Below are 11,620 nucleotides of genomic sequence, written 5' to 3' on the forward strand. Positions count from 1 at the left end.
AATATTTAGAGCTTTTGTAGATGTTATGCAAATGACATACACATCTACATAATTCTTGCAAGGTGGTGTTCATCATTGATTAGCTTACAGATGTCACAAATACCATCATTATATTTTTCCATTTTGTTATGCAAGTCAGTTCCTTATTTGCGTGTTTATTTATAATCAACATCTTGTTTATGTTCCAGCAGACTTGCATGTGTCTAGATTTAATGAAGCCCAGCTATGGAAAACAATAGAATTGTATAAGCTACTCATTGATTATGCAAATTAAGTCCTCATTTGCATAACATACATATCATTGTGTACATCGTGGCCTACGCTACCTGATTACCTAAACTAATGGAAATCCGTCACTCCATTCTTAAGTTATCCTCTCTGGAATGTTTTGACAAAAATTCCCCTCAGTTCCAAAATTCAACGTTAGGGGACTGAAACTTGCCCAACCTTGTCCTGATGTTAAAAGCTACCTGCCACCGAAATGTCAAGACAGTATCATGTCTGGGACAAAATGACATTGAAAAACTTGTCAAATATTCTCATTATTTATGCAAATGACCTCCTAATTTGCTTAATACCTATTTTATTTTGTATATCTTTGTCAAAGCTGCCTAGATAACAAAAATCATGAAAATCCGTCTTTCCTATCTTGAGTTATCCTCTTTAGACGTTTTTTATAAAAATATCCCTCCAATTCCAAACATAGTTGCTAGGGAACCAAAACGTACGTCAATTATTCCCCGAGCGCAAGAGTTATCAAAACATAAATAACATAACAAAACTCAAACTTAACTTGGAAATTGACTGGAAGTTCCTGTCATGTCGTTTTTACCACTGGTTCCAAGTACTAGTGATAAAGATTGGACTTACATGCACTACAAATGGATTCGTATGCAACTTAAGACTGTATTGGTTCAAAGATGCCACTGTTTGTAGATCTAGCTACTAATTGCCACTAGAACATGATAGTATTATGCACGGATTCTCTGCCTCGAATTCAAGCGTACCTTCAAGCGTAGACTTCTCCTCTGACTGGAAGTCCAGTGACCCTGCATGTTGGAGTACCAGTGGCCTTGTCCAACATGCATTGCCCCCTCCCTGGAATGCCATTTGCCTACTCTCCAAGTTTTCTCAGTTTGCTAGGCCGAATGCCTTCAGTCCCAAAGGGAGTCTGTATGACCCATTTTCTACTAGTGGTTGGAATTCCAAACATTCCTATTGACCAGCATTCCCGTGGACACATGCTTGTAAAATTCCAAGGATTTTTTGCAGACTGAACACAATAATATACCATTTGGCTCGCCCCTGAGGCGTCGCAAAAAAGTCACTAGGGAGCCCAAAGCTGCATAACTTATACTCTCGGACTCAAGAGCTGTCTACCACTCAAAAATCAGAACCATAGTATGTCCAGAACTAAACCCCGTTGCAGTAACGAAACAAGCCGCTAGGAGACCCAACATCTAATCGTTTTCAGGACTCTTCAAAGCCTACTTACAAACCAAATACCAATACAATCTATCCAGGCAATCTTGAGTTGTAAGGGTCTTCTACACACATACATGCATCCAAAGCTGCCAAAAACATTGTGATAAAGTAATGATTTAACATTTTCCTGTCTTTCCGTCAAGGAACAACACCAGTTAGGACACATTCCTCACACAGTCGACGTACCAAGGGCATTCTTGGGGTAATCGTGCGTGTTCCGTACAGAATTCATTATTTTCATAGAAATGTCCTTGGTCCTTTTCGGTGTTTGGATCTGTCACAGCCTGCTTAAAAGCGCAACACTGCAAAATCGTACGACGACATGCCGCGGATGTGGCCACGCCGCACATCTAGCTCGGTCCTAAAAAGTCCAAAGGCAGACCCTTAAAAAAATCCTCCCTGAGCACAGTGGGCCCTCTCCGTTTCCAATCATGCTCGCTATCGATCTGGGAGATTGGATTTGTTTGCTTATGAAATGCACATTTTAAATTGACTGTCCATGATAACTCTCGGCAAGGGCCACAGCCCTTGCTAAGACCCTTGATTTAGCTAATTGAATTAGGCTCCCGAGCGGAATATTTACCTTCGGGCCAGAGAAGCTCCTTATTCCGAGATTACTATTCAGATCACAGCTTTCTTCTGTAAAGATATTACATGAAGACGTGCTTCAGTATTGCGTCAGGCAAAATGGTACTTGAGCGATGTAGGAAAAAGGTGGTGCGTTGTCAATAGCTAGAAAGCTGAATGCTGTATTATTTGTATACATTGTGGTGTACGACAGAATGTTTTTCCAGTATGCATGATATTCAATTCATATCAACTTTTTAAAGATTATTGAAAAATACAGCAATTCATACTTTTGGTACAATTTTTAGTGTGGAGGTTTACGAAAAGTTACAATCGATCCAGTTCACACATTAGCGACATATTTAGTAGATACACTTGACTGTTTAATTTGTCAGTACGATTCCGTAAACACCGTGTCAATGTATTAATCACAGCCTATGAAAAGGCGACAAACAAAGTCACGTCAATACAAAAGTTTTTAACGCGCACATGTCCGTTTTCTCTCAGGTTTTCTCAAGATAATTGAAAAGAAATTAATTAGATAGAGTAAAGAATAATAAAATCCACGGTAGATTGATCACCGAGCTGCGACGGATTGGATCAACTAGCGGAAATTAACATGCGTTTATAAGGAGAATCTAAATAAAGAATCGCGCCAGTTTCGGTTCTTACAAATCAATTTCTCCGGCCATGATTTGGTAACAATACAGGGAAGAAACTAAATAAGCTTCGGTTGGACATTATTCTACGCAGAGAGGAATCTTTTTCATCATCTTTGGAAACAATATGACATGCTTCCTGAAAAACAAGAATAAAGGATAAATTCTCTATGCAACGATGTGTGCGTTCAATTATTTTCATAGAATTATTTTCATTTTTTAACGATATTTTCGCATGCTCGCTTCAATTTTGCCTTACTTTTCTATCATCAAATCTGTGTCGTAATATGACGGGCTTCTCTTTAACGATCAAAGATTCCAACAAACAAACAAACAAGAAAAGGATCATATTCAAATCATTGAGGCCTATGAAAAACTTACAAAAAATAAACCTACTGATGAAGTAGTGCGCACTCTTAATCCTCATATGATAAGACTGTAGCCGTACTAAGCCTCAGGCTGGTCAATGCTGTAGGTACTCTGGCGCCTTACAATGTCACACACCACTACTTCTGCCGATAGCCATGTTCAAGGCTATGGAGCATATGCAATGAATGATCTAATTGTTGATTCAATTAGTATACGAGACTATCTTGGGTTGAAGGGCTTTTCACGCTGACGCGGCGGGCAAAATCGCCCTGTGCAAGTCATATAGAAATATGCTCTCCTTACAGAATGATCGGTAATAACTTGAAATAAAGCTTTATACATGTATATACATACATACATACATATATATATATAAGGTCGAACATCAGAGCTGACTATGCGCATGCGTCGCGAAACAAAAGTTCCTAAATTCCCATTCTAATATCTTTGGCGCTGGCAGGGCCAACCCATCCACCGGGTAAGTCATGGTGTTCATTGCACAAAAGCATGATCATAACAAAATAGGCAAACTAAACCAAATCAAAATAGGCATCATAAAAGCATTCTAACGGTGTTGCAAACCATGCTAATTATCAAATAAACAGCGAACACCAGATCAAATGGGACACTTGAATGTAAGATCGACAAACGACATAATTGCAATAGATTGGTTATCCAGTGATATGTGATATCTAACTGATAAAGCATGAACGGATATATAATCACCCAACATCACGTTGGCTAAGTTCGTGTACCCAACCTAATATTACATGTAGCAAACTATCTATTCACTATGATGACAAAGATGGCAAGACAAATGCACACACGCACACAGACCTATAGCATGTCGTGCCAACAAAGTATAATACATCAAGATTTACAAAAGCAATATGTAAAGTTTGGATGACACTAAAAAGCTCTAAACCCGAATGATGCTTACTGCATGAACCTTTCCGATAGAAAGCCACAGTTGGGTTTTATGTATGGAACTAAAGTCAGCAATGCAAGTCAGAAAAATATAAACTCAAAATAGACCTTACGTGTTGGACTATGTCTGCCAGTCCTAAAATTGTCTTTGTATAAACTGCAATGCTTGAAGTAAACTTCTAAAATCAACTTTCAGAGTTTCACATTTGCGTAGACCGTTTAATATCTAGTTTTTACATGTACAACCCCCAGCCAATCACCGTCCTCCATCGTCAATACTGCTGACCTCCCGGTGACCAAACGTCAGGGTTGCCAGAGGTACTTGCGGAACAAATTGAACCTGTCTCTCATTGGCGTCCAAAGCAATCTACGAAGTGCATTTGATCTGATTATATTACATCCACTGATTGATCATCGCTCGGTCCCCTGTGGTTATGAGAAAAACAGCGGACAGTTAGCCGCATGGGCAACCACTTTCACTGATGTAATTTAGCCCTGGCTTAGTCTTGCGAGCTTGATGATAACCTGTTCCAACCAGAAAGGGTTGAAAACTTGCAGGCGTGACCTGACGCCATAAGCGCGTTTGGGCATGAACCGAAGTTGAACCTTAATCAGGGATGGAGCAACAACATTTAAGTTGCATTTTTACTTCATCTCCTTTTATTTACATGCCGTTATACATTACGATAATGTGTTTCCATAATTCATTTTTTATGATGGCTTTACTCTTTGTGACCCAATATATTTGTACTGCTATATGAGCAATTACGTAGTTTTACCTTTGCTTTAATTGTAATCGACCATAAGTTGTAAGATTTTATGTACATGCATATTGTAAAAACTAATACTTCTTTAAATTGCGCAGATTGTTTAAGTTAACATAATCATTTACAACTCCATGGTTCGTAGCATATTAGTTAGATTTTTTTCATATACTTAAATTAAGTTACATTCGCCATAGAGCGGCAGAAAGTGATCAATAGACACATGTGATGTCACTACAAGCCTCCCTGGTATTAGTGATGAACATAACTTATACTAGAGATCCAAATCTAGTGAAAATATTGTGTCTACACATTCAAAATACACAATCACACACGCATTCACACACTCACACACAGACGCACACACAGACTTTGGGACTTTTTGCCAGTTTTAGACTAAAATGTATATTATTGGCTCCTGCGCTTTTGTATTTTCCATAAAATTTGTTTTTTTTCTCCAATTTTTGACCAAAAATGTATATTTTGGGTTCCTGTGTCATGAAATAGCCTACTGATCTGGAATTTGGTATATGGGTGGCTTTAGCACTAGGAAAGGAAAATGGGTCACATAGGCCAGTCCACTTTGCATAGATAGGGGTGTGCCGGAAGAGTACATTCTTGTATTGAGAGGTGGGGATTTTCGGACTGGTAGAAAAATCCTATTTTAGCAGATGTATTTTTGGACTGTGTTTTTATCTCCATGAAAAATGGAGATATAGTTTTGGGTGTGTCTGTGTGTCTGTCTGTGTGTCTGTGTCCGGATTTTTGTAGTGAGCATAACTCAAGAACCTCTAAATGGATTACAATGATATTTGGTTTGTGGGTAGGTGTTGGGAAGACAAAGGTCAAGGTCAATTTTGGGCCCCCTAGTTATGACCTTGGTACTGCAGCAGAAATCAATTTTTATCTTCCGAAAATAATTTCATCAGGTTGGTAGAATATAGGATATATGAGGATTCTTTTGCACAACCAAAATTTGACTTACTTGCTGACGTTTCGACGTCTGTCAGACATCTTCCTCAGAGCTTCTAACTGGAGTTCTGCTTCTCGCCGCTATATGTAGCCGATGTAGGTGGCGCTTTTGCGGCGAGAAGAACACTATCCCAAACGTGGAACAGCTTGTACCCCCCCTCGTCCCGGTTCATCACTGGGGCGGACTTCCTTATCCAGACTGCTTCTTTAATCCAACGGGGATAGTGTTCTTCTCGCCGCAAAAGCGCCACCTACATCGGCTACATATAGCGGCGAGAAGCAGAACTCCAGTTAGAAGCTCTGAGGAAGATGTCTGACAGACATCGAAACGTCAGCAAGTAAGTCAAATTTTGGTTGTGCAAAAGAATCCTCATATATCCTCAATTTTCTATCTTTTTAACTGGATGTGCTATGGTCTTGATTTTTGGATGGCAGATAGCTTGTGACATAAAGAATATGTGGTGTATATTTGGTCCCCCTAGCAGGTTGCTCTGGAACTGCAGGGGCATTTTTGTCAAAATCTTCTAAGGACGATAACTGAAGAAGGGAATGACAAATTTACATGATATTTGGTATGTAGATAGCTTAGACAGAGACGCACATCATGAAGTGTAAACTATGCAAACTGACACCTAATTTGCATACCTAATGAGGAAAATCTGTATTTGCAGTGTTTCCTTTATAGAACTCACATACATGCAATATATGTAGTCTGTGGCAGGTGGAACATTATCAGATACCAATTATGCAAACGAGTCCTTAATTTGCATAATTAATACAAAAGTGCCATAATTCATCGATGTGGTAAATGCTTGGACAATCAACATAGTGACCAGCGTAGGTTATTTACATGTGTACATAACTAAGCATAGATTATGCAAATGTGGAAGTCATTTACATAATCAGACTATTTCATGGAGATATGAGGTCTCCGAACTCTTGTTGGACTTGTCTCATCACCGTCATCATCACGGGCGACATGCCTGGGTATGGACTGGTCTATTTTACCTTTTTAAAAGTCCATTCATGCACGGGGACGTTTCTTTTTTCTAAGTCAATTTTGGACTGGGTTTCTTATACAAAAGGCCATGTTTCCAGTGGGAGAATTTCTGGACTGGTCTATCTTGCAATTTTAGATAGGGTGTGCTAAAAGAGTCCATTCTTCCACGGCGGGGGCATTTTTTATATATCTTTTTCACTTTATTACTATGCTTTACAGAGGACAAAAATATATTTAGCCTCAATGATAGGCGACGGTTAGTGTTGTTTAATGTCTGAAGCACATCATCGGCGTAACTGAACTACAGAGAATAGTTACATTCAGGACTTACAGTACACATCTTCAACAAAATCAGTGAAACCAACGCAATCAAACATTCTGCCCATAACACAAGCGGATCAGCTCTTTCCCTGACGAGCACACCAGTCAAGCCGAAAAATTGGACACTTTTCATAGCATCTGACTAAGGCCTTGAAGTCGAGGATTGCTCTTTGGTTAACAACGTGTACACACGCGAACATATGGCAACCCGTTCAAAGCAAGTGGGCGCCAAATGGTTTTAAAGCTGTAGTGCGTGAAGATTCTGCACCTAGCTGATTTTTTTTTTGTAGTTGATAGATGGTATTCTTGGCGGTATTGAAATCCTTTTGTCACTAATAAACATAAGCATGAAGCAATATATACATAAAACGTAACAGTCGTGTAAGTTTTCTAGATTTGCTTTTACCAGAAACGTGAAAACAGCATGCCTCTGGGTGGTTTGTGCTGATATTTGGTATGTACTTAAGTCTTGAGAAGACGAAATTCAAGGTCGGTTTGGGAATTCTGGAGCCTTTCTTTGGTACAGAATCAGAACGTCCATATTAAATATGTTTTATCCTGTACGAGCTATAGATTAATTTTACCTGGGGAGATTGTGTGAGGTGAAGCTTGCTTAGCGCCATCTATCGATCCACTCAAGGTGTTCATCCGATGATAGGGTATCAATTATTATCATTTGGAGTACACATACTTGGAGTACACATACACATACATACATACACATACATGCACACTCACACACATACACATACACACTCACACTCACACATACAAACACACACACACACACACACCACATACTAGCACATACACAAAATGACCTGAAATTTGGTATAGGAGTGCATTAGATCTTTAGGTAGATAATGTTTGTATAAACTGCTTCAAAGTGATTTATTGCGAGACTTTTTGGTTTGGGGCTGTCTTGACAAAAAATGCCCCTGCAGTTCCAAAAATAAATATTAGGGGAGCTGAAACTTGTCCCGCTTTGTCATGACGCTGAAAGCTATCTACCACGAAAGATTATTCTCTTATACCTAGATTATTCTCATTAAGTATGCAAATGTACTACTATTTTGCATAATCTGTATCTTATTTTGTACAATGTTGTCTAAGGTACCTACATACCAAAAGTCATGAAACTTCGTTGTTCCGTTCTTGAGTTATCCACTTCAGAAGTTTTTGACAAAAATGCCCCTGCTATCCCAGAACCATAGGGATAGCGTTCTTATCTTGCAAAGAATTGGAGCCCTTCCGTCCGCATGATTACCAAGTTCAACAAAGGGTAAAACGGTTCAACGTATAGCCAAGGGGTATGTGCGGTCAATAAAACGGCAGCAAACATCAGAAGATACTTACAAAACATAACTAATGCCACAGCAAGTAAATTTTATGGATGACATCAGCGCGCGCATTAATTTTCGCCTGATTTCAGAAAAAAAATGTTTTTCTTCTGCAGGGATGGTCAACATGACGATAAGGTACCAAAATGAGCAAATATGTTGTATTGTAGCCTAATAATTGTACTTGTAGAAGTGACACTTGCGAGGTACCCAGGACTGTATTTGTAGAAATGAAACTTTTTGGATAGTTGTAAAAGTGACACCAATATGGAAGCCATGAGTGTGGTTACCAACTTTGTTGGTGATGCCAGTCTATCACACTAGTGTCACGTTTACCACACCAGTACATGTCTTGAATACAGGAATGAATGCCTTGTTGGCTCTGATACCATGTTTTGTCCCTTTAATTCTTGTTACAACATTCATCACAACTTTATGGTACCTATTTTTGAAAATGTAGCCATCTTGGTTTTTTTCACCCATCTTGTTTTTTTTCCGCCCTATTGCACTATATTTGCAGTCAGCAGAGGATGTCATCCGTAAAATTTACTTGCTGTGGCCTAATATTGCCTGATTCATTTCAAATCTTCGTATTCCAACAAGAGTAGTACTTTCTTACTGCTATCTACGCTTGGCTATTTCTTCGTTGGGCAGGTTCTCCCTGGCCCAAAATAACTTTCACTCAGGGCTCGTAAAACTCGTGTGTAGTTTGAAATCTCTCATTTGCTCATCTGTCTCGCCAAAGTGCCTACAAAGAATATTTTATTCCTGCATATTCCTGTATGAATATGAAATTGAGGGCACAGAGCCCATATGTATCTATAGATCGCTTTGCCCTGAATCCATGTTGGTTGTCCGTTACTAAATTGCGACATTCTAAGTGTTTCATGATATGGCTATGGAAGATGCCATGATAATATGTTCAAGTAGTTTACAGTAAATGTCTACAGGTATGCCTTTTTAAAATGGTTCATATATTTGCATCTCTCCAGTCTTGGGGAATTTCTTCCTTGGTATGATTGTTAGAAAATAAAAGTTAAGACAAGTTCGACTTTACTGGCTGTCAAAAGACTTGCCTGATCAGCTCGATTGAAGTGTGATATTATTTGCCGATGACTGTTTACACAGATTCATAAATTCTCCAGAAAGATCCCGGAAACAACCTACAGGAATGATAGCAAATGTCACGTGTGCAATTCACGTGACGTGCTACACTATGCATATTAAAAAAACGGACCCCAAATGTAGCCACCTACCAGTTCTGTAACCACAAAACCCTACAAATGGGTGTTAATAACTAGTGGGTACATTCCCCTCTAGTGATAGGGTGTAACTTCGGGCTTTTCCGTAAGACGCCAGGCGTAACCAAAGTTGTCCGAACTTAGTAGTGACGTCTTTGTTTTCTAAGAGTTCACCGCAAAACAAGGCTCATGGAGCCACTCAATCGTTTTGGTTTACAATTCTGTATTGTGAAGAAAGATGTCTGTTAACACTTGGCTTAAACAGTTTCAGATTGTACCCCATGGGGAAGCAAGTCCAGGGAAACTTAGTCCATAACGATGTAGTTCTAGGAAAGAAGCTCCTGAGGATTATGGAGGAAAAAAGGATGATTTGCTTCCGTGGAAGTGGCAAACGGGTTCTGGCAGTGAAGATTCGTATTGGAGGCACAAATGAGTGAGGTTCTGCCGAGCATTTACCATGGAAGTAGCGATAGAATAGTACGTGCTAGGCTAGCTACATCACGCATTTGAGACAAGGGTTGAAGAGTGGCGAACAAATCTCTGCCAACAATATTCCTTAACCGTTTTTGTACTCTATTGAGGCAGGTCAGGGAGTTCTGGGAACCTCCAGCCCAAATGTGACAGCAATATTCCATTTGGGGCCTTATCTGACTCTTGCAAAGATAGAATGGCGGAGGGGGTCAGATATTTCCTGGTACGGTACAAGGAGCTCAACATTTTCCCAGCTTCCTTGGCAACCGATCGGATGTAACAATTCCATTTTAGATCAGGTGTAAATTTTAGGCCCAAGAGTCGCTCAAAGCATGTGGCTTCATTACGTAGAGTCCCACTCATTTCGACCGGTGGAAGGTTGGGTCAGATCTCTTATAATGAAACAAAAGAAGGTTTGTTCTTGAAGGGTTTAAGGTCACAAGCCACTTTTTACCCCATAGAACCGTACGATCAAGGTCAGCAGAGAGATTAGCTGCAAGGGAGTGGTCATTTAACATCTCCTGGATGTGTGGCCATATACTGAGGTGTCATCAGCATAAATGTCGACAGACGTCATCGTAATCATCTTATTACATTACGATCATTACATACCAAAAAAAATGAGCTTTTTACCCTGTTGGTTGTGCACCATGCAGAAGTCTGAAATTCCATTTTCTGAATTTGTAAGTTTGGACATGGATGAACATTACTTATTTTGGATTTCTTAAGTACAGTCAAACCTGCCCGAGCGACCACCTCTTCTCAGCGACCACCTGGCCATTTCGACCACTTTTTCTCGGTCCCGATTTATTTTCCCATTGGCGTAAGCATTAAGCGACCTTTTCTCAACGACCACCTGGCCAACGCGACCGGCCCAAATTGGGACCCATAACGACTGCATCATTTTCAAAATTGAGGTTTTCATCGATTTTTGATGATAACTAGCACGATTTTGTGCCGAAATCGGCCAGTTTTCGTCGGATTTTGGGGTTAAATTTACAGTTTACAGTGTGCCTATTGTATTTGAGATTTAAGACCTCGCTTCTTTGCGTGCGTGCAGTGTGCTTGCTTTATGCCAGTAATCACAATGGAAACCATTTATACTTTCCATCGGGCATGTTTTGAGTCTATACTCTTCTCAGCGACCACCTGTCCAAATCGACCGCTTTTTTCCGGTCCCCCGGTTGGTCGTCTTGGGCAGGTTTGACTGTATGTAACCAACCACAGTACCTTGAAGTATGGCCCATGTACATGTTGTTACTCTGTCACATGGTATATTCAGTACTAATATCTTCCTATTTCAATGTACTGACCTAATGCAGCTGCTAAATCTCCTTGGTTTGTGTTCTTCCAATGATATTCATTAAAGATTTATTTCTGGGGTGTTATTCACTTGACATCGGAAGGTTACTTGCATAATTTGAACAATGATACTTTTATAGTAGTTCCATAGGCATTAGACAATATGAATAGTGCTGGCCCCCATGATGCAGCAGCAACAGTT

Source organism: Branchiostoma floridae, chromosome 4 (assembly GCF_000003815.2).
Source record: "Branchiostoma floridae strain S238N-H82 chromosome 4, Bfl_VNyyK, whole genome shotgun sequence".
Classification (NCBI taxonomy): Eukaryota; Metazoa; Chordata; class Leptocardii; order Amphioxiformes; family Branchiostomatidae; genus Branchiostoma; species Branchiostoma floridae.